Here is a 16518-nt window from a genome sequence, read left to right as displayed (position 1 = left end):
TTCATCAGAAAGTAGAAAGTCATATACATCTAGGATCGCTTGAGGGTAAATCATGGGGTAATTTTCATTTTACAAGCAAACTAATCCTTTAAAGGCTAAATGTTTGAAAACCACATTCTTTGGAAGCAAACATTTTCTGAATTTTTACTGGCATTTTTTTTGTTATGCTTTAGGCTTTCTGCTTAGGCTTTTTAGGCATCAAATATCAGTGATTGTCAGGGATTATAATCTTTTGAATCTGGTCACTGGTCAGATATGGTCATAAATGAGAGATTGATGAGTGTCCTGATTATGGCTGTCGAAACTTCCAATACCCACATCAGATGCACTTCTTCATCTCCCTATGTGTAAAGAAGCTTAGCTTCTTCTGTGATGCAGGAGTGCATGACGTCAGAGCCAATTTTTTTCAAATGATCCTCTCTCTCCTGCACAGGTAAGACTCTCTGCCTTAGCCAGCATTGTAAATCTTAATTGGATTAATGGATCAACAGCACGACTATAGACACATGAGCCCAAGACAGTGCTAAGCTGCCCATTCTGTAACTGCCAGCCAGTGTAATGCACTGACCGCACAATGCCAGTAACAGAGGCTCTAGAAACATCCTGGCCTTTGTTCGCGAATCCTTGCCAACAACTGAACTGACAAGCGATTGTCGACACGCAGATCAGGTTTTTTAAAACAAAGTTCTGGGCACAAATGTAGGACAGGATTTAACTGGAGATCCAGTTTACACGCAAAGCCAATGTGGCCCTTTCAGGGGGCAGATCATTGTCCATCCAGGGGGCCAGAGATTGGGTTTGTTCTGTTTGTTAAGATGTAATTATTGTAATTTGTGGCTGTTTAAAGTGTTGATCAGACCATTCCTAAGCAACATACTGCTCAATTGTCCAGAGTAATGGTGTGTTCTGCATCACATGATGTAGGATCTTAAAATACAGGTCCTTCTAAAAAAATTAGCATATTGTGATAAAGTTCATTATTTTCATAATGTAATGAAAAAAATTAAACTTTCATATATTTTAGATTAATTGCACACCAACTGAAATATTTCAGGTCTTTTATTGTTTTAATACTAATGATTTTGGCATACAGTTCATGAAAACCCAAAATTCCTATATCAAAAAAATTAGCATATCATGAAAAGGTTCTCTAAACGAACTATTAACCTAATCATCTGAATCAACTAATTAACTCTAAACACCTGCAAAAGATTCCTGAGGCTTTTAAAAACTCCCAGCCTGGTTCATTACTCAAAACCGCAATCATGGGTAAGACTGCCGACCCGACCCTGTCCAGAAGGCCATCATTGACACCCTCAAGCGAGAGGGAAAGACACAGAAAGAAATTTCTGAACGAATAGGCTGTTCCCAGAGTGCTGTATCAAGGCACCTCAGTGGGAAGGAAAAGTGTTGCTAAAAACGCTGCACAACGAGAAGAGGTGACCGGACCCTGAGGAAGATTGTGGAGAAGGACCGATTCCAGACCTTGGGGGACCTGCGGAAGCAGTGGACTGAGTCTGGAGTAGAAACATCCGGAGCCACCGTGCACAGGCGTGTGCAGGAAATGGGCTACAGGTGCCGCATTCCCCAGGTCAAGCCACTTTTGGGCTACAGAGAAGCAGCACTGAACTGTTGCTCAGTGGTCCAAAGTACTTTTTTCGGATGAAAGCAAATTTTGCATATCATTCCGAAATCAAGGTGCCAGAGTCTGGAGGAAGACTGGGGAGAAGGAAATGCCAAAATGCCTGAAGTCCAGTGTCAAGTACCCACAGTCAGTGATGGTCTGGGGTGCCATGTCAGCTGCTGGTGTTGGTCCACTGTGTTTTATCAAGGGCAGGCTCAATGCAGCTAGCTATCAGGAGATTTTGGAGCGCTTCATGCTTCCATCTGCTGAAAAGCTTTATGGAGATGAAGATTTCGTTTTTCAGCACAACCTGGCACCTGCTCACAGTGCCAAAACCACTGGTAAATGGTTTACTGACCATGGTATTACTGTGCTCAATTGGCCTGCCAACTCTCCTGACTTGAACCCTATTGAGAATCTGTGGGATATTGTGAAGAGAAAGTTAAGAGACGCAAGACCCAACACTCTGGATGAGCTTAAGGCCGCTATCGAAGCATCCTGGGCCTCCATAACACCTCAGCAGTGCCACAGGCTGATCGCCTCCATGCCACGCCGCATTGAAGCAGTCATTTCTGCAAAAGGATTCCCGACCAAGTATTGAGTCCATAACTGAACATAATTATTTGAAGGTTGACTTTTTTTGTATTAAAAACACTTTTTTTTTATTGGTCGGTTGAAATATGCTAACTTTTTGAGATTTTGAGGGTTTTCATGAGCTGTATGCCAAAATCATCAGTATTAAAACAATAAAAGACCTGAAACATTTCAGTTGGTGTGCAATGAATCTAAAATATGTGCAAGTTAAATTTTTATCATTACATTATGGAAAATAATGAACTTAATCACAACACAATATGCTAATTTTTTTAGAAGGACCTGTATATAGTTTAGATTTATTATATTATTTCAAATGCACACTGTAACAGAAGTAAAAATTGAATAGTTGTTTATTGTTATATATTTTATAATTGCAATATATCAAAAAGTTCAGATCAGATACCTTTCTTTGTAAATGTAAATTTGGAATAATAAATCTAATCACAAATATAGCATTACATAACACATCTCTTGAGTATATAGTTCATGAGAGCAGATATGAAGCATATGTAGCACCCTCCAGAACTTTATGAGACTGATGAGATTTGTGGTGTCAGTTTTGACCCAGCGCCATGTTCCTGTCCCCTCAAGTTAAAAAAAAGATACACGACCAATCTGAATCCTCATGCATAATTAGATCATTTAATCACATTGTTGTGTGTGTGTGTGTGTGTGTGTGTGTGTGGGTGCGCATTCATGTGGGTTGTGTGGTTAGCTCGTCTAAAATCCTCAGGCTCAGTCTACTGGCACAGATGTGTTCTGACAGCAGCAGTATTAATATTTCAGGTGAGAGGCAATGTGTCTCAACTGCAACACGTGAGGCATTTAGGGAATGTTCTCAGCAGGACATTTGAATCAGCTCAGCACCAAAAAACACAGCAAATTAACAAAACCAAAAAAAGCTTAAGCAGAAGGAATGTTCCATAACTAGAGTACAAAACCAATGCAGGTCATTGTCACTAGCAGGGCCGGCGTTTGCTATAGGCGAGCTAGGCGGTTGCCTAGAGCGACAATTGTGTTGGGGGCGCGAGTGCGCTCTAGTGCCGCCATTACTTCCCCTTAAGCATAGAACCGGAACAAGCGAAATAAAACATAATGTTTATTAAACATGATCATCAATCATAGGGCGCCCCCTCAGCCTCACGTTTAATTACTTATCAACCTGATTATTAGATAGAATTGTTGGTGATTATTGATTATTGGTTCAGGCGTTAGGTCAGGAAAGTGATCATCTTGCTCGTTCAGCAAAAATGAGGCCTCTAAACCCACGGATGCACAGGGATGGAAAAAGAGAAAGGGAGAAGATCAAAAGAAATCCCAGTATAGAGGTCAAACTAAATCAATTTACTTAGAATCATCAGTATTATCAACTAATATTAATATTATTAATACTATCACTTGCTAGTTTTCTACGTATTACAAACATAAGTTCACTGACAATAATCTACAATAACCTACATGGATGTCATTTAAATATCAAAAGTTCAGTACATTATAAATTTGGATAGCGTATCATATGCATGCTAGTTATGAAAAGTACAAATGCTACATGGGTGTCGGAAGCAAATAAAAAGTGGGTCTTCTCTCTGTTGTGTGTTTTTTTTCACTGGAGTAACGATAGAGGCCATATTATTTACATTAAACAAAAATATACTGTTGTTTACTATACGATTGATTGGTCCAGACAAAATTACAGAAATCACCAAGTTTGTTACCGTGGCTATAGTGTAGGGGTAAGACGCATGTCATCAAGTTTTGATGCAAATCGATCAGAGGTTCGAATCCGCCTTTTGCCACACTCGCTCTACTCCCTTTTCCCATCACATATCAGATTGGAAAGGCATTTATTTTCAATAAAAATTGAGAAAATATTAGAAAAGTGGAAATAAAGCATCTAACATGTGTTTAATAATAAGTGTTTCTCAGTTAGGGATAAGTAAACAGACGTGCTGAATCTGAGATGATAAAAGTGAGTGGGTTGGGGGGCGCAAAACTCAGCCTAGGGCAACCAAAGAGCTACCTGGCCCTGGTCACTTTGAGTGATTTATCATTTATAAAACAACTTAAATGTTTTTTTTTGTACCGTTACTTTTCGTATTTGCCATAATAATGACTGTTTTCTAACACGTCTTCCTTTAAGTCTGAAAAACATGAACTTGCCTAAAAATCACGCTGTTAGTTCAGTCAGTGTTGGCATGTTGGGCTTGTCATGATACTCAAACAAATAGCAGTGTTCATACTTTTTTGGGAAATCAACCTACGAGTCACGTTTTTGTTGTCTGCATATTAATATGAGAAAATGTTAAAATTATATTAAATAATTGTCATTATCAATAATTTAAGATTATGACTTGTTAAGAGTGAGTGCAGATACAAAATGGATATGCTCATATATATTTAAACTAGAAAACTAGGTCACAGAGTGTACTGTAACATATAATAAATAATCATTGCATGCTTACATACTGTATATGGCCTTATGCTCTGTAGGAAACAATGAGGCATAAGTACATACTGTATATGCAACTGTACTCTTACAGAAGCTGGCTTATCTGTCTTTCTGTGGTGAAAGGTATGATATCAGAAACTTCCTTATGAGTAAATTACTATCAGGTGAGATAAGGGGATCCTAGGGAATTTAAACAATGTCATGATTCCTTTATGAGTCATTCCTGTTGAGTAAACCTCCATGTTTTCCTCTCGCTCATGACTTACATTATTGTAATTTTGTCCCCATTAAAGTCCCTTTTTTTCTTTTTTAAAACACTATGGGTGGCATAAATGGATAATAATAAATGGACATAATAACTTCCCAGGCTGCATTAAATGGACATAATAACTTCCCAGGCTGCATTAAAGGCATCATCCATGTCTATAATAACACTTATGGATCTAAAAGCATTACATAACATGTCTCCCTTGAGTACATTTTACATCCATTCCAGCCAATGTTTTGCAACCAGTATTCTACGTGCTTTATTACTTGTATTCCAACTGAATGAGCTATGCCCGTGTCTTAATTTAAACCACCACCAATTGATGCTATAACTACAAATAAGTCAGCAATGAATTAAGAACTATCCCTGTTTATTTACACCTTAAAATGGCTCATTAGACTTAAAGTTTCAGGCATCTTGCCTACTAGCATTTAACACTGCAGTCTGGACATTCATTCGGGAGCATTTGTTATCTGTCACATATATTGTTTATATTGATATTGAGAAGTTGAATGTAGCACATCTAATTTCATTATTCTGCAGGGCTGCTCAGTACTCAGTTAGGGGTTTTATTGAAAATATCACTGTAATCATAATAATATAGCGTGTCAGTTTTGACTTGACACAGCCTCCCTTACAAATGAAATCAGAACTTAACATTATTATTTGAAGATGAACAATTTCTGGTGACTAGCCTTAAAGGGGTCATTATGCTTTTTTGTGAATTATTTTGATTATTAGGTGTGTAATAGAATAGGGCAGGGTAACATGCTTTAATGTTGAAAAAACACATTATTGTACATTAAAATATGTACATTATTGTAGCTCCTCTATTCCCAGTCTGGAATGTGCTGATTTCTACAATGGTCTACCATTTACACCTGGTATTAAGATGCATTTTGGTTGACCGGATCACGAGTAGACCTCTTATGAAAATATATAAGAAAACATTTTTATAAAGTTTCTAGGCATGCTCCAAATGGCCACTTATCTTTCTTTGATTACGTTGTCCAAACGCTATACGCTTGGAACCAAATGATAAAGGCAGCTTGGAACTGGGAGATGAAAGAGACTTGGGACTGGACAACGAAGGAAACTTGGAACTATAAAACAAAGGAGACTTGGAACTAGATGACAAATGAGACTTGAAACTGATCATTTCACATTCTTCAATTATAACACTAGTGTACGAGTTCATCAGGTCTGCTCGTGCACCTGGTCAGACTTGGCTCTCCTAGGCACTGGGTCTGCAATGGGCTTTGGCTTAACATCCTCAATTAAGCTTTGGCTAAGTTGTCGTGGTGGGCTCAGGCTCAAGGTGGAGCAGGTCGAAGAAATTGTGGAGGAGAATTTGTACCGCTGCAAGATCCATTTTCTTCGGTTCCGTCTTTGTCATAGTTGGCTGACACAGCCCCTGAAAAAATAAGCACCTCTATACTTTAATATGCTATAATATTTGCTGTGTTTGCAGAATGAAAATATTTCTAAACCCTTTGTTTCCACCTGACAGAAAGAGAGTGACCTTTTCCAGAGATTACTTTTGTCAAACTAGAAATCATATCAGTAACCTGCAGTAGTACTGAAACCATGCTATTTTCGGTCTGAGCTGATTTGATTGCACTATGGAGGATTCAGTCTGTAGCTACTGCTGCTCTCTCTCTCTCTCTCTTTCTCTCTCTCTCTCTCTCTCTCTCTCTCTCTCTCTCTCTCTCTCTCTCTCTCTCTCTCTCTCTCTCTCTCTCTCTCTCTCTCTCTCTCTCTCTCTCTCTCTCTCTCTCGACAATATCTTCCCCTTCAGGAATACTGCAGTAAAACACTGTGTGTTTGTGTGTCTGTGTTGAATCGAGTCTCTCTGAATTCTTCCTATCTGTCTCTCTATTCCAGGAAGTGATTGTGCCATATTACATTTGCTTGCTCATTTGAGGTGATGCTGCTTTGATGAAATTCTAAAGAGAAACTTATGTGTAGAAATTGTTGGCTTCACAGGCATTGCAGTATAGCGTTAGGAAGACATATATTGTTTAAATAAATTACTTTATTTGGATGAAATTTGCAGGCAGCATAGTAGATGTCCCTTGTTTAAAAACAATTTTCTTCAGCAAGATAAGCCTTAAAATCACAACATTTTTACTAGGTTGTTTTTAAAGCTGTAATATGTTTAGGGTTATTAGACATTAAAGGTGCCCTAGAATGAAAAATGTAATTAACCTTGCCATACTGAAATAATTCAGTACATGAGTTCAGTACATGGACATCACATACTGTGAGTCTCAAACACCATTGCCTCCTCCTTCATATGTAAATTTCGTGAATCAAAAACACCAAGGAAAAATAAGTGCTTCTAACTGACAGTAACTGGGACTGCTGGTAAACAAGACACTGGAGGATAGCGAAAACGGCAAGTCTCATGGACACACGTCATGTTCAGGCTGTGCAGGGGACGTGAGGACTTTTCATATGTCAACAGTCATGGTTGAGGTTTATTATAATCGGATACCACAACAATTTATTTCAAAATCGTTCGTTTGTTTGGCCCATTTCAAGCAAGCTTCGCTCAGCATCTTAAACTGAAGAAAGGGTTCATCCAATTATTGACTAGCTGTTTAAACAATTCCTGATTAAATTGAAAGTTTCTTAGAGAGACAGCATTGTCTAGATGATGCAAGATGCTAGTACAGTTACAATAGGAAACTCCAAGTACCATACAAAACTAAATAGTGTGTCTAATGACAAAGGTTAATATTATTTTGTATTACAAAATACAACCGTAGATATGTTGCTTACAGATCGTTCACTCGATCCTTCTAGAACCTTTTCCACCATTTAAGTTAAAACAATAGTCATTTGACAAGGCTATTCATTTTTTTAAAATATAAGTTATATATTTATATTTTTGAGAACTGAAGTAGGCCTATGATGTTTTTGCATGCTTTCAGAGTACATCACTGCGTAACGTTAGCCTACATTGTGACTAACGTTATATAAACATGCAGTATCGTTGACAAAAAAAGACATGTCTAAAATGTAGAGTGAATGACACTTTAAGCAGAACATCTCAAATGTAGATTGCACCACCGTGCATTTTGAATGCTTTTGCTCTTCCTAGGGGTTCGCATGTGTGGGCAGAACCTGAAGCGAAAGCGGTGGTTGCCATGGTAGCAAGAGTAGCCCAAGCCAATCATTTGTTTAGTCCTGAACGAAAATAAAATCTGTTTATTGCAGATTAAACAGTCTAGAGTTACTTGATTTTTATACTTACATTTTAATTATGTATTGACATATAAAGAAAGTTTAAACAAATTTGGACAAAAGTTTTAGATCATTCCTACCTACCCTACCTTAAGTGAAGATATTGGATTTGACCCCAGACACTAGTGGATTACACACCCAAGATTTTCACTTACTGTTATATTTGCATATGTGTAATTGTTACTCACATAACTAGGTATTTTTTGCAGTGAGGAAGAACAAGCCTGCATTTCAATGTGCATACTAACCTACCCAAATAGTATGTAAAATTAGTAATTCAGTCTATATTTTACAGTATTGTACAGTATAAGTCTTGTGACAATGCATAGTCTATGCAAAACCATCCATTGTAGCTATATTTGTCATTGCAAATGAGACGTTGCACATGTGAAATATAATGTCGGCGCACATCCAAATATGCTTATTTTAAATGCAAAATTGATTTTTGTTTGCTCAAAATACTTTCTTATTTGCAATACGAACATTTCTCCGCAAAACTCAGTTCGCGTGCGCGAAATGCCCTTTTGTGCACCCAAAATATGATGATGATGATACAGAATTGTGGCAGAATAGTAATCCCACTGCAGTGTGCTGTGAGCTGCTGAAATAAGCCAATCAGAGCAGAGCTCAACATTAATATTCATGACTCTTCCAAATAAGGCAAAAACAGAGCATTACATCCTAAGGACAATTTCTTGGGTTGTAAATAGACCTGTAAAACTGTATCTGGACATTTTTGCCCTTAAATAAGCCTATGTCGATATCAGAACAATTTAACGTATTGTTTCAAATCATTCTAGGGCACCTTTAAGTTGTGGTGCCTTGTAAGTCTGTTTGCAATGTCTTAACGTTGTAACTAACAACGTCAAAAAAACGTTTAGAATTACATTTTTGTTGTTCATGTTGTTTCTTTGAGGGCACACTCCATGACCCACTCAGAACGATCATGCAACCCACATTTGTGTTAGGGTTAGTGTCCCACCAGTTGAGAAATACTGGCCTATCATACATAAAATACGGTCTGTTTACTCATTCAGTGGGAAGCAATTCAGCTTCTTTAGGATTCAGACAGCCTGTGTCTGTGTTTCTCTCTCTTTTGTGGTTTATTGTGTCCACCTTCCCTCAGATGCCCTTGGTCCAGCCAGCAGCCTTGTTCTACTCAACCCCTCCCTTTTCCATTGACTGTGGTAAGTAGGTCAGAAATTTGCTCACACACTTTAGAGCTTTGCTGCTCGTTGTTGGCCTTGAGCCACCAGACGTGTTTATTTTACCAGACCACTATAGTAGTATTAGAGAACCTTCACTCACAAATAAACATTGAGGCGAGCAGTGCCTGATTCCCAACAAGAGCTCCATATCTCCATGACGATAGGGCTTTCTTTTCTTGCTATCTAGGTTTAGTTCTGATCATTAAATCAGAGAACGCACAGCCACCCAGCTTTTAATTCAATTACAAACTCTCGCCTGCCATCTTTATTCTTTTCGTACTTTCTCCCTCTCTTTCTTCCCACATTCACTCACTCACCCCTTTTGTGGATGTTCTATCTTGTTTTTGAACCACTTGAACCTGAAATTCATTAACGTTAACATGACAATATCATTAAATGAGTCTGACCATCATGGGATTTTTCAAATGACTTGTTAGGCCTATTCAATTAACTCGTATTACAATTCTCCATTCACATGTCCCAACATGACAGGATTTTGGATAGGAATCAATTTTGTATTTTCATATTTACCAGACTGACATAGCAATGAGATCGTTGGTATGGCATTATTTATTTGTATTGCCCAGTGTTAATGTTTTGCTTTTTTCTTGCCATTTGTTTTCTTGCAGTTTTGTGTGTGTGTGTGTGTGTGTGTGTGTGTGTGTGTGTGTGTGTGTGTGTGTGTGTGTGTGTGTGTGTGTGTGTGTGTGTGTGTGTGTGTGTGTGTGTGTGTGTGTGTGTGTGTGTGTGTGTGAGAGAGAGAGTGTGTGTCTTTTGATGGAAATAATTTATAAATTTCTCAATATTTTGTCATGTTCTCATACTCATTAATTCTACCTAAATTATTATTTTAGTCAACAAACCATGCATTAAGCATTTTAAATTACTTAAATTTCAAAATTAATATTAAATATAATAATATAATATAATGAAATATTAATATAATAAATATTTTGATGATTAAAATTTACTAGCCCCTGCGTTTTGGAAAACAGTGACATTTGGCTATTGTGACATTCTTCATCTTTAAAGAACAAATGCAACTCATGTTACATGATCTACACCTTATTGTCCCTGTTCTAAATTATTAGAAAACTAAAAAAGCCGTTTATTATTATTATTATTTTTAGAATATTTGTTTGTCCAAATCTCAGTGATGTGTTCAGATTTCATGTCCAATTGATTCCGTGTTCAAAGCAATTCTTAAGACCAAATTGTCACTTAAAAAACTGTGATATATAAATCAAGCCCAGGCTGATTGTAGAAATTGCACCCTCAGGGAAACTAGAAATCAACAGTCCATCCATTGGACACACTTGCGCTTGTGATCTGGCATTTACGCAATATGTTACAGCATTGGTCACGTCCTATCTAATGTTCTACCAAATGTTCTAAAGGAGGAACAGCCATTTCTATGGTTAGGGGGGTTATCTCTGAGAGGGTGAGATTAGATCATGTGGTGAGTGGTTATGTAATTCAGGATGCCATGTGCACAAACACAGGAAATGCTTCATCACATGTGCGTTCCATTGCCCGGAATACATTAATTTAGCAAACTGATTCAAAGCAAAACGTTTTATTAAGCTAAATATAACTCACTGTATCGGCATTCATTTTAAAACACTGGAAAAGCAATAACACACCATAAATACAATTATAATCCTAGTGAAATATAAAATAGCAAATGGAAATGGGCTATATTCAACACTGACAGACACCTGTGGACAAAAGCTGTGCCAATGTAAATGAATGAAAATACTGTATACTCATTTTCTGTTGTCCCATCATGTGGCAGTAAGCAGGCACTTTTCTCAAAGCACGTTCACCACCTCTTAGTGCTTCTCTCCTTTAATAAATCCTATCCTTGAACATTCACTTTATATGAGAGCCTCCAAATTAGCTTGTGTCTGTGAATAGGTCTAGTTTAGTGAACTGAAAATGGAGAAGGAAATAATAGCAGTACTCTTCAATAGCTCTTGAATATTGAGGCTACACTCAAATGCATTCTGATCTTTACTGTTGGTAGCTAAAACCAACTAGGACGTTGCTTGCTGGCAAAGTAAAAAAAAAAAAAACTTTTCTTTTTTTCTTTCTTCATACATTATAAACCACAGTATCCAATGTCATGGTCTACTGAATTTTAATATATACACTGTATTCCATCAAAGGTGTCATGATAAAGTGGCAAGCAATAAAAGTGCCTTCATGTAAATTGTGTTTCTATATCAGTGATATAGCTACTGAGAAATATCATTGGTCCAAAATCCTGCACCTCATATTTATATTAAACATCAAATATAATTTGACTGACTGTGGTTATGTCACTTTGAACAGCAATTTTGCCGTCATACATTTCTTGTTAGCACATAGTGTTCTAATTTTGGTTCTAAAATCCATTAATATTATAATATAGTTTGCCTTTGCAAAACCCACAAATTACTAACAATACATAGGAAGTGTTTTAAAGAGTTGGTAATGCTGACTACTTTTGTAATGAGATTTGTGACCTTCATGCATGACCCAGTATTCAAAAGCATCAGCTGATCTCATACAGATTATGTGAACATTTAACAGCAAACTGGTAATGGTTCAAAGTCACTGATGCAGAGTTATGAATGAGACCAAAAGTCTGGAAGTGCCAGAGTAATCTCTGTGCAACACGTGAGTCCCTTTGACTTACCTGGATCTAGACTAACAGCAAATAGTGGGCACTGTGTCAATAAGTAGTTTAACTTTTAACCAGAATTCGACTAGTTGAGTAGCTGCCACGTCTCCGTGACCCCTTATATCTCTTGTGGAGTTCTTCTGAGTTTGATAGGTACATCAACTGATTGCAAGAGGTCAGCCTTGGTTTGGCCAAAACTAACTGAGTGCTGTGGAGCCGTGTTTTAGCAATGGAAAATCCTGTTGCTTAAAGGCTTTGTTAATATGTAAAGCTACTACTTTGTAAAAGTACCAGAAAAATATATTCTGCTTATGAATGCACTGTTTAGTGGTAGAAGGGAGGTAGCGGATATCTGAACAACATAACTTCTCCAATGCTTCCATGATCATATTATGTGCTTTCTGCGAACTGAATGTCCCGTAATCCATTCCAATTGATTAGAGATTACATTTTTCTTTTTCCAAATTTTATTGACATATTATGGGCCCTATTTTAATGATCCAAAAGGCGTGTCTGAATCCACTTTTGCTAGTTTTACGAAGGGAAAATGGTTGGCTCGCCCCTCAAAAAGAGTTGTCCCTATACTTTCTTAATGAGTCATGTGTGTTTTGGACATAACATGCCATAAATCAATCATAAAACAATCAGTCTGGTCTCCCATTCCATTTAAAAGCCAGTTACGCTTGTACCATGCCGGATTTGCTATTTACATGGCGTAATTTGCAAGTGGAAAGACTGACAGCTTCTGTAGAGAGGAATACTTCGTTTTCTTTTTTCCCTATATAAAAACAAAAAAAGGTGTACTGCTGTGCATATCGTGTGTAACAAGTATATGCACTTTGAGCAAATATTACTATGTGCCTTTTAAATAACAGAAAAAAATACTGCACAATTGACTTTAGACCAGGTTTTTGTTGGTCAGTGGCACTGTCAATTTCAGTTGCTTCAAAATTGCAACATGCCAACAATGTGCCTGAATGGCTCATGGCGCACAAATGCATTTGCTATTTAAACATGGGAGCAGGATGTGAAAATGATGACTTCGTCAGGATGAAATTAGCAAAAAAAACACTGGCGTCATGCCTGGCGCCGCATTCTATGATGGGGCCCTGTATATGTGGAGTTCATAAGTTTACATTTTAAATATGCAATAAAACAACAAAACCTGGAATTAATCCGTTTTCTTTTTTATTTTGGGTTTTGAAAACATGCAAGACAAAGAAACATTATGACGTCAAATGAAATTTCAGTGACCTAGAACTAGTTAAAAAACAATATAAAAATATTTATATCTCAGATTTTTTAGTAATGATGACACACCAAACAGTAAGACGTTTAAAAAAATGCTAAAAAGTGAGAACTTAGACTTTTGGGCCTTGCTTTTCACTTTTGGATTATTGGATTGTTTTGAAAAGATAATACCACTCAGTTGTTGTGCACATTTGCCCTAACTCAGCGCTGACAGGCATTATAGGCAATCAATATCCTGTTATCTCCTTTAGCATGAGTGATTCTCTTTAAGCTGAGCTAACCCAGCTTTATCATTTGAAAATAATTCCATCTGATGTCTTTCTCTGTCTCTTAATGGAGTTGTCAGATGTTAATGTACTATTTAAATGTAATTTTCACATATGAGGACATTTGAATATTTACATTTATACAGTGGCCTCCTTTGACCATTATCAACCAAAATCTAGTTCAGTGTTTTGTTATGTCTACCTCCACACTCTGTGTTGCAAAAACACAGCCTATTTCTTGGAACACACTTTCTACGCTCACGTTTCCCACTGTTGTTGCCTGTGAATGTTGGTGTAGGTGTTATCTGTTGTTGTTTAGCTGTGCTGATATGTGAACATCCCCCTCAGCTTCTTCATGGTCTTGCTGCCCTTTCCATCAGCTGCCCACATGCACTCCAAGGTGCCATTATGACTTCCTCACATGCTCACCAAGCAAGCATTACATTTCTCCTAAAGATATTAAGAATGACCTTCACAAGACACCTTTTTCTCATTCCGTCTGCCTTCTTGACTGACAGCAAGGAGCTGTGTGTATTTTATGGACATGAAAGTATAATTTAATGTCTTAGATTTCTCCTTTCCATTTGAAAATGCGTGCGCTGCACAGACATAGAAGGTCATTGATTTCATATGGAAAAGAGAAATAGCAAGAGAGAGGAAGCAATAGAGTGATGCATATACTGAATCTATCTATCTGTCTATCAACTCACCTAGTTTACATATTCTTCAAGATAGAAAGTCAGTTAGACAGAGATATTCTGACACAGGGTTGTGTTCTTGCCCTCAAGAAGGAATCACATGGTGGAGCTCTTGAAATCCACGTGCTGACTGCTGCTCACACTCAGAATACAAATACAGCGCACATAAAATTCGCAGGTGCATTGAAAGACGAACACAAAGTCACTTTGCCAAGGACACAAAGGATAGGCCAGAAATGAGTTATCAACGGTTAGGTATTTACATGTAATTATACAATTACAGCATTCCCTGAAATTATACTGTGTAGATTCAGCTGACTTGCTTTGTGTTGAAAGTATTAACTTAAAGAGTATAGATTGTGTGCTGTTGCTGTGTGAATAAGTTGTTAGAGGAAAGCTGAATCTCCACTGTAAAATTTCAGTAAATTTATGATTACATGTAAATATATCTTCATGTTACGGAAGAGGATTAGGGCCAAGCAAAAAAAAAAAAAAAAAAAGCATCTCGAGATTAAAGTCATTATAATGCGAGATTAAACTCGTTAAATTTAGAGAAAAAAAGTCGAGATACAATCTCAAGAATAAACTCATTAAATATCGAGAATAAAGTTGTTCTGTTTCGAGAAAAAATGTGTTATATTTCGAGAAAAAAAGTCGAAATAAAATCTTGAGAATAAACTAATTAAATATTGAGAATAAAGTTGTTTCGAGAAAAAATGTGTTATATTTCGAGAAAAAAAGTCGAAATAAAATCTTGAGAATAATGCATTCGATCAGTGTTCATTGCATAGTTGGATCACTTAGTCAAGCTATATTTCAGACTTTCTTTCAGTAACAAAGAAATACTATCAACTTTAGCTAACTATGACAAAATTATATTAATGTCCTCTATCAGTATGCTGTGCAATGAACACTGATCGAATGCGTTATTCTCAAGATTTTATTTCGACTTTTTTTCTCGAAATATAACGAGTTTTTTCTCGAAACACAACGACTTTATTCTCGATATTTAATGAGTTTATTCTCAAGATTTTATTTCGACTTTTTTCTCAAAATATAACGAGTTTTTTCTCGAAACAGAACGACTTTATTCTCGATATTTAATGAGTTTATTCTCGAGATTGTATCTCGACTTTTTTCTCTCGAAATTTAACGAGTTTAATCTCGCATTATAATGACTTTAATCTCGAGATGCTTTTTTTTTTTTTTTTTTTTTGCTTGGCCCTAATCCACTTCCGTATCATGTCAAGCAGATCCAAAGAAAATCAGGAAATTAAGTAGGGAACGAGAAATTGAAAGTTATTTTAAAGAATTGACCATTAACCAAAAAGGAGGGTGAGAAAGTGCCTCAATGAGAGAGAGGAAGAAAACAAGTTTATTCAAGGACACATGAGAAAAGAAAGAAAGAGGTTAAGTTAATCAATGTCAGTCCTCTCTTTTGTCAAGATGTTCAGCTTTTAAATGGACCTGGTTTTGAATTCTATGTTCTATTAAATAGTAAGCCAATTCATGCTGTGAGAATCTCAACCTGCATGTTTATATCGTGCTGCCAGAGGACATCTGTACTAGCTCTGCACAGTCTCACACATACACAAAGCTGCCAGTTCTTCTTGGACTTAAGATAGTGAACCATTATGTAGTCTTATTTTTTCTTGAATTGTCGATGATCGTAAATTATCTTTTTTGGGTTGAGAAAACCTTTAAATCATCAGGTCTGTGTATTTGGGTTTCAAAAGAAGCAATTCTGTTTAAAGACATTTCACATGATTTCTATTTACTCTGATAATGAATGACCTCAATTTGATAAAGACTTTTTATTTGCTTACAGTAAAAACATGAGATTCTAATCTAAAAAAATAAATAGAAAATGGTTAATCAGAAAAGATTATCATGTAAGCTTGTGTTGTAAATGAGTATCATGTGACCCACAGATAGTTGTTAAGAAGGAAACGGTATCTCTTTCCCAGGTTGTTTGTACCTTGTGCTCCATCCCTTGTTGTCAAGAATAGTCTGGTCTGGTGGAAACAGTATTGTTCCCACATATGCAGTATTCCTGTTTGACATTCCAGTCATTCATGATCACTTATTCAGCTAACCCTGGAGTCTTATGCAATGTTTGAGCCCGGAGAAGGTATACTTGAGATGTGGGAAAGTATTTTGCAGCAGGATATGCTAATCAGTTTGCACATCTGATCACTGAAGAATTGGGATTCCCAAACTTTTTTGTTAGCTGACCCTGTTTG

Source organism: Pseudorasbora parva, chromosome 15 (genome assembly GCF_024679245.1).
Source record: "Pseudorasbora parva isolate DD20220531a chromosome 15, ASM2467924v1, whole genome shotgun sequence".
Lineage (NCBI taxonomy): Eukaryota > Metazoa > Chordata > Actinopteri > Cypriniformes > Gobionidae > Pseudorasbora > Pseudorasbora parva.
The sequence above is the reverse complement of the archived record's forward strand: the minus strand, read 5'-3'. Positions refer to the sequence as shown.